General features: G+C 42.6%; 1 protein-coding gene across 7 annotated transcripts in view; it reads left to right on the top strand.

The window, feature by feature from the left end:
• ASRGL1 (asparaginase and isoaspartyl peptidase 1) overlaps positions 1 to 13,860 on the top strand; it is a 69,106-nt gene that overhangs the window by 26,922 nt on the left and 28,324 nt on the right. Inside the window, exon 2 of one of the 7 annotated variants that reach the window (XM_083730650.1) lies at positions 3,184 to 3,300. The exons of 4 other annotated variants lie outside the window; for them this stretch is intronic. The gene's annotated coding sequence lies outside the window, so the exon portion shown is untranslated. Of the gene's footprint in view, positions 1 to 3,183; positions 3,301 to 11,817; positions 12,053 to 13,860 lie in introns of those variants that run through there. 2 more of the 7 variants (XM_083730649.1, XM_083730648.1) reach the window with 2 other exon arrangements.

Below are 13,860 nucleotides of genomic sequence, written 5' to 3'. Positions count from 1 at the left end.
TAACGACCCATACTTTAGTGGGACATTACCAGGCTGGCCTGGCTATTCCAGCAATTGAATCTGGGCTGGATCCAGGAATTGAAGGAGGGCTCAGACATACAGCCTACCCTATAACTTGTAACAATATAAAAGGCACATGTGAATTGGTATTTTGCCTTTCCTTGTAGTTTGTATTCAAAATCTTATTTATTTCTGTGGATCTTTCTGTGCTTCCCAAGATGGGCATCATATGTTCAAGGCGTATCTGCAAAAGCAGATCTGGGATGCTTTCAATAGCAAGTTTATCTTTTGCATCCTTGTTACACAGAATCACATATGCAATCGGTTAAATTACACGATGCCCCAGTTTAACGCACAGGTCTATCAAAAATTGCACACCATTTCTCATTCAAAGGCACGGAGATCTAGCTTAATTGCTCATTGTTCCCCATTTAAAAGCAGAGATCTGGGTTAATTACACATTGTGCCCCATTTGGTGCTGGTCTGGATCATTATTGTGCATTGCATGCACAATTGCTCAACTACACAACAACTTGTACCATGAATAACAATTGGTTTTTTTCTCACAAGCTCTCATTCTGCCAATACATGAAAGGAAAGAAACAAATATCTTGGGACTTCTCTGATCCTTTATTACATTGTTCTTCTGAGCAGTTTATTTGCAGCTGATCTGATTGTTGGAATGGAGAAAGTAGTGTGGTATTTGACCTTCTTTTTTGAGAGCCAAGAAACAATTACTGATTCCCTAAGTTGGGCTCTTCCTTTGGCCAAAGGAATCACTTCCCAGGCATGATTGAACGATCTTAAAGAGACAGGAGGACACAATATTCTATTAGACTACAGATAATAGGTTTTGGTTTGTTTCCCTGCAGCTAGCTGAAGGCATTTGGAAAGAGGGATTGCTGTTTGTGGCATGTGCAGTCATCCTAGTGCCACCTCTAGTCAAACAGATTTTAGTGGGGCTTGTATTGTTCCAAAAAGCTATTCGGCCAGAGGCAGGTGAGGCAATGTGTGTGCCATAAGGGAAGTGATCTCTATTTCTCTCTCAATGCTCCTAAAAAACTATTCTTTATTTCCAGCCATAAAAAAGGCTTAGCACACACAGGCAGACTTTTGAAGCATCCCTGGTTGCAGACCCTCCGACTGCCTCTATTTTCCAGGGTCAGTCTCGGAATTACAAAAGATGTCAGTTTCTGATTTGATACTGGAATATCACACTTTTCCTTAGGACATCCCTATTTTCATTGGAGAAATGTTGGAGAGTATTGAATTATGTGACCCGCGAGCCAAGGAGATAAGTAACTACACAACCTTTTGAAGACCTCTGAAGGCAGCCCTTTATGGGGAAGTTTTTTTTAATGTTTCATGTTTTATTATGTTTTTATATATGTTGGAATCCATTCAGAGTGGCTGGAACAACCCAATCAGAAGGATGGGTGGTGGTAATAATAATAATAATAATAATAATAATAATAATAATAATGGAATATTACATCCCTATTTTAATCAGATAAATGTTAGAGGGTATGTGTTGGGACAAGAGAGAGACACAAACACCCAGGTGTTCTACCAACATGTGAGGGCCTTGCAGAGTTGTGTTAGCTACTTTGCGGTTATTATTAAAGCTGCCCTCCATTAATCATTTAGAAAAATACAAATGAAGGCCAATATTTCTCATAAGAGGCAGGGATCATTCAGTACTTATAATTTTCAGCACCATATTTCATTTCCAGGAGCATAGCACTTGTTGACAATGGCATCCAGTCAGAACCATATTCTCTCTGTATTTGGGGATTGCTGTAGGCTTCCAGATCATTTACCCATTAGCCTTCCTCTTTTTCCTGTCTAATTGATGGGACCACATAAGGGATTTCAGGGTTGCAGGGCTGCTTTCTAAACACTAGTTTGCCAAAAGCTTTGTCTCTTCATTTTTTAAATATATCCACAGCCCTGTAAAACTCTTGTTCTGTTTTGCTCACACATTGTGCAGCTGGTTGTCATGGAGGCTGCTATACCAAATATGTTGTACCTTAGATCTTTCTGTAGGATGATTGCATATTATTCTTTCAATGAAAAAGCCAGTGAAAGCAAACAGAACATTTCAGGTTTATTTTTACTTATTTATTATTAAATTTGTATACCGCCATTCATCCGAAGATCACAAGGCAGTTCACAACCTAAAAATGTGTTGTGAATTTTCCGACAGCAGGATTCACTGATGGGGTGATCCTGGCTCAGGAAGATCAGGCTGCCAATACAAGAAATGTACATTTGTTCAGGCAACGTGTTTCAGAGAATCAACTGTTGAGTGGAAGATAAATCACTGAGTTTCAGAATTATATAAGACTACAAAGTTAGACCTTCTTAAGAGGAAATTGATGAGAAATGAGCGATCTGTCACATTTACCAAATGAGAAAAATGCCTTAGGTATTTCTTTTATCATGCATACACAGGAAATTATAGAACATTCCTTTACATTGATAACTTTCCCAGATGGCAGTTTCCCAATAGCATTTTATAAACATAGCTGAATGCCATTTCCCCCTCCTTTCATTTTAATATTTACTGTTTCTAAAACCGATTTTATATGGCTATTGCTAGGCAAACAAAGCCATTTCTGCAATCCTTAAAATAGATGGGCTGGTGGGGGGGGGGGGGAGTCAGATGAACTGTGCTAGTTGAAAGCCAACAAAGAGGGTTGTGGTTATTTGGTTGTTTTTTTTAAAAAAGGCAATATAATTGCCAGCACTTTTAAGCAGCCCTTTGGGATTCAGTTCAGCAAAATTAAGGTATTTTTTTTAGACAAAGAAAGAAAGGGGAGAAAGGATTCAAGTATATTTTAGAGAAGGCAGTTGCTTTCTTGACATATTTTTAAAATTACCAGACTGTTGAAATCTCTTCACAAAGCTACTTATTTAAAACTTCCCCTTTCTGCCACTTAGAAGGATGCTGAAAAACATTTGATTGCATTGAATAAATACCGTCTCTGCCAAATCCTAAATAAATTTTATCTGGAAATGTTTGCATGCAGTGAAATGGGACAACAGAGAGTAGGAAGAAACCTTGTGTGGGAATGTTCAGGGATGCAAGAGAGGATATATTGTGTGATTATATCCTTTCCAACTTGTGTTAACAAGTTCCACAATTTCAGCAGAGTAACATTCCCCTTTTTAAACTCACAGCGGATGGGTTTGCTCAGGCTCGCTAAACCTTCACCACTTGATGAAGAGGCATCAGACTCCTGGTCCTTGACAATGATAAAGCAGCAGTGTGGGGAGAGTACACTGAAGTTGATGCAGGTAATGATATTGAGTCATATCATGTTGTTGTTGTTGTTTAGTCGTTTAGTCGTGTTCGACTCTTCGTGACCCCATGGACCAGAGCACGCCAGGCACTTCTGTCTTCCACTGCCTCCCGCAGTTTGGTCAGACTCATGTTTGTAGCTTCGAAGACACTATCCAACCATCTTGTCCTCTGTCGTCCCCTTCTCCTTATGCCCTCCATCTTTCCCAACATCAGGGTCTTTTCCAGGGAGTCTTCTCTTCTCATGAGGTGGCCAAAGTATTGGAGCCTCAGCTTCACGATCTGTCCTTCCAGTGAGCACTCAGGGCTGATTTCCTTAAGAATGGATTGGTTTGTTCTTCTTGCAGTCCATGGGACTCTCAAGAGTCTCCTCCAGCACCATAATTCAAAAGCATCAATTCTTCGGCGATCTGCCTTCTTTATGGTCCAGCTCTCACTTCCATACATCACTACTGGGAAAACCATAGCTTTTACTATGCGGACCTTTGTTGGCAAGGTGATGTCTCTACTTTTTAAGATGCTGTCAAGGTTTGTCATTGCTTTCCTCCCAAGAAGCAGGCATCTCTTAATTTCGTGGCTGCTGTCACCATCTGCAGTGATCATGGAGCCCAAGAAAGTAAAATCTCTCACTGCCTCCATTTCTTCTCCTTCTATTTGCCAGGAGGTGATGGGACCAGTGGCCATGATCTTCATTTTTTTGATGTTGAGCTTCAGACCATATTTTGCGTTCTCCTCTTTCACCCTCAATAAAAGGTTCTTTAATTCCTCCTCACTTTCTGCCATCAAGGTTGTGTCATCTGCATATCTGAGGTTGTTGATATTTCTTCCGGCAATCTTAATTCCGGCTTGGGATTCATCCAGCCCAGCCTTTCGCATGATGAATTCTGCATATAAGTTAAATAAGCAGGGAGACAATATACAGCCTTGTCGTACTCCTTTCCCAATTTTGAACCAATCAGTTGTTCCATATCCAGTTCTAACTGTAGCTTCTTGTCCCACATAGAGATTTCTCAGGAGACAGATGAGGTGATCAGGCACTCCCATTTCTTTAAGAGCTTGCCATAGTTTGCTGTGGTCGACACAGTCAAAGGCTTTTGCATAGTCAATGAAGCAGAAGTAGATGTCTTTCTGGAACTCTCTAACTTTCTCCATAATCCAGCACATGTTTGCAATTTGGTCTCTGGTTCCTCTGCCTCTTCTAAATCCAGCTTGCACTTCTGGGAGTTCTCGGTCCACATACTGCTTGAGCCTTTCTTGTAGAATTTTAAGCATAACCTTGCTAGCGTGTGAAATGAGTGCAATTGTGCGGTAGTTGGAGCATTCTTTGGCACTGCCCTTCTTTGGGATTGGGATGTAGACTGATCTTCTCCAATCCTCTGGCCACTGCTGAGTTTTCCAAACTTGCTGGCATATTGAGTGTAGCACCTTAACAGCATCATCTTTTAAAATTTTAAATAGTTCAGCTGGAATACCATCACTTCCACTGGCCTTGTTATTTGCAGTGCTTTTTAAGGCCCATTTGACTTCACTCTCCAGGATGTCTGGCTCAAGGTCAGCAACCCCACTACCTGGGGTTTGCGAGATATCCATATCTTTCTGGTATAATTCCTCTGTGTATTCTTGCCACCTCTTCTTGATGTCTTCTGCTTCTGTTAGGTCCTTACCACTTTTGTCCTTTATTATGGCAATCTTTGAACGAAATGTTCCTTTCATATCTCCAATTTTCTTGAACAGATCTCTGGTTCTTCCCATTCTGTTGTTTTCCTCTATTTCTTTGCATTGCTCGTTTAAGAAGGCCTTCTTATCTCTCCTTGCTATTTTTTGGAAATCTGCATTCAATTTCCTGTATCTTTCTCTATCTCCCCCACATTTTGCTTGCCTTCTCTCCCCCGCTATTTGTAAGGCCTCATTGGACAGCCACTTTGCTTTCTTGCATTTCCTTTCATTGGGATGGTTTTTGTTGCTGCCTCCTGTATAATGTTGCGAGCCTCCACCCATAGTTCTTCAGGCACTCTGTCCAGCAAATCTAAATCCTTAAACCTGTTCCTCACTTCCACTGTGTATTCATAAGGGATCCTTCGCCACGGCAAGGCAGTGATCCATGAAGGGGGAGTCATATCATACGACCACACAAAGCTATGAATCAGAAATGGGAAACCTGTGGCCCTCCTCTGCTGCTGAACTACAGCTTCCAAAACCCCTGACCATTGTCCAGGCCAATTGGGAGTTGCAGCTCAATGACATCTGGAGGCCCACGGGTTTCCCCATCCCTTCTACAGTGGTGCCGCGCAAGACGAAAATAATTCGTTCCGCGAGTCTTTTCGTCTTGCGATGTTTTTCGTCTTGCGAAGCACGGTCCGTCGCAACTGCGCCTCTTCAAGAGGCTTTAGGAAAAAAGCGAACAAACTCGCAAGACGTTTTCGTCTTGCGAAGCAAGCCCATAGGGAAATTCGTCTTGCGAAGCGACGCAAAAACCGAAAAACCCTTTCGTCTTGCGTGTTTTTCGTTTTACGAGGCATTCGTCTTGCGGGGCACCACTGTATAGTTGAATGACAAGGAAGGAGTGCCTTAAACTCAGGCATCACTATGAATATCAAAGTGAAATAAGCCAAGGACATATTGGGAATCAGGTTAACTGTTTATATTATACTGGATTCACTGTTATTATGCAACCAAGAAAAACATTAATTATCCTGATTTTAGACTTAACCCTGAACTAATTGAACCACCTATTCTTTGTTCAAAATGAAGACATGCTCAGCAAGTTCTATTCTTAAATACGTTATGTCCTCCTTAACACCTTCCCATGAGTATTTGCGTAGGAAGCTTGTGAAGTGTCTCTTTGCTGAAGATTCCATAACTATGCAGTGCTTACCTTTACAGGAAGGCCTCTGGTCCGTAAGTGTGAGGGACAGCATGACTCAAACAGCCCCACTTATAACAGTTCTAGGGAAATAAATGAGTGAACACTAAAACATATTAAATGGAGGCAAAGTTCATAATATTTGAGGTGTACCTCAAATATTATGAACTTTGCCTCCATTTAATATCTTTTAGAGAGAGAGGTGGATGAAGTGCACACAGGTATGTGATTTACACCTTAAGATTTCACACACCATAAAATAATATTTGATTGTGGGTTACTTGAAGTCTCTGGAAATCTAAGCAGAACCCATACTACATAAATTCAAACCTATATCCTTGAAGTATCAATTTAAAGGGGGGAACCCAGCATAGCCTCACTTCCCCCAATGGTTTGGAGTAAGAGGGAAATCCAGATTACTCAGATAATCGTATGTGTAGGCAAGTGGGAATATATTTTCAAGATGAATAGCTTAAAAGGAGTTGGTATAATGAGCCTGTGGGAAAGATAATGTCAATTGCCTTCAATGTGATTTCTTTTTCTTAATTGAATTTTAAAAATGGATCAGGTGCTCTGAAAAATAATTACAAGGCTGCTGTGTTATTACACACACGGTTATGTTGCCCCCACTGATTATCGCAGTGCCAAACCTGATCACGGCTGAATTCCCGGATTATAAACTAACTTTCAGCCCAGTGACCAAAAGGTGCTAATTACACATTCTTCTTATAACAAGGCAAGTCTATCAGCAGCCTGTGAATCCCCCCAAACCTGCTGACTGAATATAGAATGGCCTGTCCCTAATGAATACAAGCTGAGTTTGCACTATTTTCCATGTCAAAATCAAGTTATTTCCAGGAAGAAACAAGGAGCTTAAACTGAATTAGAATATTGCAGCAGTATGAAATACAAAAGGGTGCTGTGCTATTATCTGGGGTGGCTGTCAATCTGATTTTTTTTGCCCTTCTCATAAACCAGAGACAGAAAATAGATAAGCTCATTTATATTATAAAATGCTGAAGAGGTCAGTGGAGTATTGTGCAAATCAAATTCTACCTTAAAAGACTATGTGGAGCAATGCAATTCTGATTTCTTATTCAATTTTGGGCACATATTGTAACAAGACAGCAGCAAGTCGCACAGCACCACACACAAAATCTTTAGCAGATTCTTCCCCTGAGCTCACAACACTGTGATCTATTTTTAATGGGTAAGAAAGTTACTCATTGTTAAAACAAGATTGATCTCATATTCTGTTAAGAAAGCAGCCGCAGAGACCCTGTAGTCCAAGCTTTCAAGCTTCACTGTGGTTGTTTTGTCCTGAGTACCATCATTTTATTTTCAGGAACACAGAATGTTTTAGGATTGTTGAGTGGAGGAGGTTGTGGGGGCTTTTTGGTAATGAAAAAGTTCTTGGAAGTTAACAAAAACATTCCCCATAAATATGATTTCTATTGTACTCCATGACTAAAAAGACAAAAATGACAAGAGACCTAAATTAGCGCAGTTTCTGTGGACACCAGCCAGGCCCAAAACATTTTGCTGCCTCATGCAAAAAATAAAATAAAATAAAAATTGAATTTTACTTCAGCAATGGCATCAGGACACCTGAAGGCATCAGGCTTAAGTGTCACAAATGGCTTTGTCCATCCACACCTTGCCACCATTCTTCACCCATCTTCTGCCTGAGACAGTCACATCATTCTGCCCTGTATAGTATACACCAGGCCCAAGGGCTACTGTAAAGAAAAAAGTTGCCATGGTGGGCAAGCTTGCATAGTGTGTGATTTTCATTGAGCTACAGCCATGGGGATTAAATGCACTATTCAAGCAATTGTCCTGGGAATCCTTTTCCTTTCCTCTCTGTGCTTTCCAAGGATTAAATTTCAGTAGCGGTTGATGAGGCAGCAGAGTGTTGCTTACCTGGCTTCTCAACAGCACTGCATGTTGCTGCTGGTTACTGAGAGGGAGAGGGGAGCAGCTGAACCAATCTGATGCTCCCTGCTTCCATGCCTCTACCACACCCAACAACAGGAAGGCAAACTGGGCAGTTGCCTGGGATGGTAAATTTGAGGAGGAGACACCTCACCCAAAAGCTCAGGCCAGACTCTGGAACTGGCAGTTACCACAGTGGCCTCATGGGCCAGCGGTGGGGCAGGCAGGGTGACCTCAATGTACCAACTAAGGACAGTGCCCCCCACTCTGAAATGGGAGGTGTCGCAGCTACAGAACAGCTTCTCCTAAAATAGTATGGCATAGTATGGCATTCCTCTCTGATATTATCCACCATGGCAGTCACAGTTATTTCTCTGTGGTAACACTGGTGAAAATGGCTCACACCATTGTAACTCTTGTTTAGTTCCGGGCATATGCATTAAGATGCAGGTAAATTAGGATGGTTTTGCTGGATAGGCTTTTTGCTTGCTGTTTGCTACTTTTGTTTAGGACTTAATTGGTGGAGCTTATACAAGATGTAGGTTTCACTCATTAAATAGTTCGTTAAAGACTGTATATACCGGTATATATATCATATATCATTTTAAACTTTCTCAGTGGCAAATCATGTTTCTCAACAAATTAGCACATTTAAAAATACTATGGTGCAGATGCCCAGCAAAGCTACATTTTTATTTCAAATAAGGGGGAAATTCTTACATCTACTCTAATAAAGCTGAGGTTCTCTCTCGTGCTCTTTTACTTTTGTATCGTTGTCTACATTTCTAGGTCATTCTAAAATGATGACTTTGTTACCTTCCTGGCAAACTTCTGTAATTCAGAGTTTCATTTTATTCTGAAAAAGGGTCATGTCATTCAGCCTGGATCTAACATGTCAGTGCCACTTAGTATTGTGTTTCTTCTGACCTTTTTTTTAAAGGTCCACCAAGTAGTGGTGCATTTTGTGTAAGGAGAGTGGTGGGAATCTTCAGGGCACCTTCTTCACTGTACTTTATTTTCCTGTTCCTTTTGTAAAATTTTGAGGGCAAGACATCTCTTTTTTTAGACTATATTAAACTTCGTCAAAGTGTGACACTTCTGTCCATCCAGATAGCAAAGGACAGGCTTCCAAACTTTGCAAGTGTGTCTGCACTTCCCAGATGGAAAAGACTTGGGCTTCCTATGGTTATAACTATCACTGGAGAAAAACAGTGATTCAACGAATAATTTAAAGAACAGACCCTATAATTCAAGGAGATATGATTTGTGAAATTGCCCCATTAAAACTTTATTTCTACAAATTCACTGATTCTTTAGCATTTCTACTTGGGAGAAAGTCCCACTGAATACATGGGGCTTACTTCTAATTAGACATGCATAGGACAGCACTATTAATCTCCAATTTCTTCTCCACCTCCCAAAAAGCATGATGTCAAGGACTGCCTTTTAAAGGAGTGGGAAACGTTCTCTCCCTTCTCATGGGCCAAACTTTCAATCACTTGGTTTCATTACGATGTCACATGATTGACAAATGTGTATCCCACTCACTTATTAAAATCCTTTCATGGGAATTGACACCGTGACATGGATGGGAGGGAGAAAGGAGCGTTTTGCAAGCGAAGGCAACAAAGGAGACTATTCCCGAGTGGTGCACTTGCTTGCAAGACTCATTTTTTTCTTCCTTCCCCATTGTGTAAGGGGGAGAAAGTTGCCTGGACACTGAGGTCCAGCGCCAAGGGCCTTCTGGCGGTTTCTTCGCTGCGAGAAGCCAAGTTACAGGGAACCAGGCAGAGGGCCTTCTCGGTAGTGGCACCCGCCCTGTGGAACGCCCTCCCTCCAGATGTCAAAGAGAAAAATAACTACCAAACTTTTAGAAGACATCTGAAGGCAGGCCTGTTTAGGGAAGCTTTTAATGTTTAATAGGTTATTGTATTTTAATGGTTTGTTGGAAGCCACCCAGAGTGGCTGGGGAAACCCAGCCAGATGGGCAGGGTATAAATAAATTATTATTATTATTATTATTATTATTATTATTATTATTATTATTATTATTATTACAACAAAGGTAGAGTTGCAGGAAATCTCCTCCATTCCTTTATCCCCACGCAAATGCATCCTGAAGTTCCAAAACACACCTTTCTTCCTGTTTTCGGGGGTGAGGAGCATTTTGCAAGCACTTAGCTGGCCACTGTGAGAACAGGGGGCTATAGGACTACAAAGGCTATTCTTCTGATCCAACAGGTTCTTCTTATGATCCAATTTCCCTACCCCCGGTTTAAGCAGTGGGTGGAAAGACACTGCCTGGATACAGGTTTCATCCACAGATGCACAGTGTGGTAGATCTGGAATACAAGGTCTTCAGACTCCAAGTCTACTCACTATTTGTTCAGTTATTTGTAATGTTTACTTCCTCCACCCCCCCCCCCCATGTTTGCTTAGATGTAAATCCTGAATAATTCAATGGGACTTGCTGCCAAATAACCAAGCATAGGACTAATGGCTGATTCAGTATGCCACTGGCATTTGAAACCTCATAAAATAAAATGTTATCTTGTAAATTCATTGCATGCTAATCTCATGATTATATCTGGAATTTATTAACGCCCAAGTTTGCTCTCACAAAGAAACCCATGGCCAAATTCACAACTGTGTGGGGTAGGGCTGGGCTAGGCTGGTAATTTTTAGAATAGGCATTGTGCACATCCTCATGGGTCAGTGACACACCTTAATTATTCCTTAGGTGTTCAAAGGCTAAAACTGGGCAGTCAAAACTGCTACTTCAAATTAAGGGTTGAAAATAGCCCTGAAACAGTAGTATAGCTACAGAAAAAGAAATTAAGTATCTAACAGTAAAGATACTTTAAAATACTGTATATGATAGGTAAAGGGACCCCTGACCGCTAGGTCCAGTCGTGACCAACTCTGGAGTTGTGGCGCTTATCTCGCTTTATTGGCCGAGGGAGCCGGCGTACAGCTTCCAGGTCATGTGGCCAGCATGACTAAGCAGCTTCTGGCAAACCAGAGCAGCACATGGAAATGCCGTTTACCTTCCCGCCGGAGAGGTACCTATTTATCTACTTGCACTTTGTGCTTTTGAACTGCAAAGTTGGCAGAAGCTGGGACCGAGCAACGGGCACTCACCCCGTTGCGGGGATTCGAACTGCCGACCTTCTGATCAGCAAATCCAAGGCTCTGTGGTTTAACCCACAGCGCCACCCGCGTCCCACTGTACATGATAGGGGGCGGTGAATAGGGTAGAGGACGAATATCTCCAGAAATTGGTTATGCGAACAAGAGCAGGCTGCCTGCATGTTAAAATCCTCCCTATGATCTGCGAATATTTCTGCTAGGATCTATTGGGTTTTCTTTCTTGCTGTCCTGGGCTGCCAAAATCCCGTTCAGTGAGATGCAGTCAGCTTTGAACTAACCACCTCTGCCTCCTGCTGCTTCAGCATTCTCACTTTGTGGAGAGGAGGAGGAAGGGGAGGAGGAGGAGGGAGAAACCAAAGTGCGAGATAAAAGCGAACACCTCCCTTCTGTGCACACAGAGAGATAGAGAGATGCGCACCGACCATCTTTACAGCTGGCGGTCATTTTGCTTCAGTTACGTTGAATCGGATGGGATGGGTCGGCCATTTTCGCGAGGGGCGGACCTGAAGGCAGCAGCGGCCATTCCAGTTGAGGGCAGCTTCGCTTCAAACCCATTGAAACGGAGGCAAAACGAGGCGGCTCTCTTTTCTAAGGGCAAGGGTGCGAAAGGGGAGTTGTCCTCGCCATGTGATCACCCCTCCTACCTACCCACCCACCCTCCGTGGAGCTCTGGAAACACACATTTAACTGTAAGAGTAATATTATTTGCAGCCGCTCTTGGCTTCCTCCGTGCTCTGCTTTTAACGATTTTAAATGCTAGGGTGATGGTTTTGAAGGGCAGTCGGGGAAAGCAAGCACCCGTGAGTAAACCTCTGGGAGAGGACGGCTTGCAACAGGCCGGGAGAATGGATGAATGAGTGTATGGGTGGGAGCTTTCCTCCCTTTGCTGGCTTCCCTCCAGCTTGCTAGCTACTGGGGGAATCCACACGTTCCCAGAGTCAGACAGTAAGTGTGAATAAGGGAGGCGTCACAGGTGGCCTAGCAAAAACCCTTCGCCAATGGGAGGGCTTTGAAGGAATTGCAGAGTTGGAAGGGACCTCAAGGGTCATCCAGTCCAACCCCCTGCAATGCAGGAATTTCAACTCGATCATCCATGACAGACGGGCTGTCTGACCTATGCTTTAAAAACCTCCAAGGAAGCAGAGTGCACCACCTCCCAAAGGAGACCATTCAATTGTCGAACAGCTCTTACTGTCAGAAAGTTCTTCCAGGTGTTTAGTCAGAATCTCCTTTCTTGTAACTTGAAGCCATCGGTTTAGATCCTCGCTTCTGGAGCAGGAGAAAAGAAGCTTGCTCCATCTTCCACTTGACAGCCCTTCAGATATTTGAAGGTGGCTATCATATCTCCTCTGCCAGGCTAAACATACCCCGCTCCCTCAACTGTTACTCATAAGGCTTGTTTTCCAGACCCCTGATCATCTTGGTCACCCTCCTCTATGCATGTTCTAGCTTGTCAACATCCTTCTTAAATTGTAGGGCACACAGAATAGAGTGGGATTATTACTTCCCTTGATCTGGGCACCATAGTACAGTGGTACCTCAGGTTACATATGCTTCAGGTTACAGACTCCGCTAACCCAGAAATATTACCTCGGGTTAAGAACTTTGCTTCAGGATGAGAACAGAAATCGTGCTCTGGTGGCGCAGCAGCAGCAGGAGGCCCCGTTAGCTAAAGTGGTGCTTCAGGTTAAGAACGGACCTCCGGAACGCATTAAGTACTTAACCCGATGTACAACACTATATTACCTCTTTTTTTTTTTTGCTTCTTTCCTAGCCCTGGCCTGACCAAAATTTCTCAGGTGTTCTGATTTCGGCATCATGTTGTGCTTGCAGCTTAGGGAGGAAATAATGCACATCTTGCAATATCCCCTTTCCTCTGTGCAATGACTCCACAGGGAAATACACCATTATTATGAGTGGTTTCCAATGCTAACTCTCCTCAGAGTAGGCCCATTGACACTCATAGACATAATTAATTTAGGTTCATTCATTTCAGTGGGCAGGGCTGGCCTCTGTTGTTCCTTCCTCCTCTTCCTCCACAGCCTCCTCCACTCATTCCATTGCTAATCTTCACTTCCCCCATAAAATCTTCACCTTTCCCTCTCACCCTAAAGCTGATTTATACTCTCCCCTCTCATTTCAACTGGTGTGTGTGTGTATGTGGTGAAGGATTGTGTTGTTAGTCTCAGGTGCCAAAATATATTGGGCCAGCCCTGTCAGTGGGTCTGCTGTGAGCAGGACTTACTTGAATACTACCCTTTGGTTGCAATCCCATTCTTACTAGGGAGTAAGACTCATTGGGCACTTTTAAAAAGGCCTGTTTAGGTCTACATTGCCTGTTGTTTAAAGGCTTTCAGCAAGGCTTGCTACACTGCCCATTTCCCTGATGAGTTCTGTGGCTGTGTAGGGTTCTTCAATGTGATCTGTTTATTGAGAATCCACCCTGATTTGCTGGCAGAAAGCTTACACAGATGTCATACTATGACCAGTCTTTACTGTGTGCTTGTGGGGAGGCTATAGAGCTATGAGCATTCATCCTGATTTGCTTGTGCCGTGGTTTGACGTATTTGCATTAACCAGTTTTTTATCCAACAGCATTTAGTGTATT

The sequence above is a fragment of the Podarcis gaigeae genome (genome assembly GCF_964106915.1).
Source record: "Podarcis gaigeae genome assembly, chromosome: 3".
Lineage (NCBI taxonomy): Eukaryota > Metazoa > Chordata > Lepidosauria > Squamata > Lacertidae > Podarcis > Podarcis gaigeae.
This window is presented reverse-complemented; position numbering and strand designations above follow the sequence as displayed.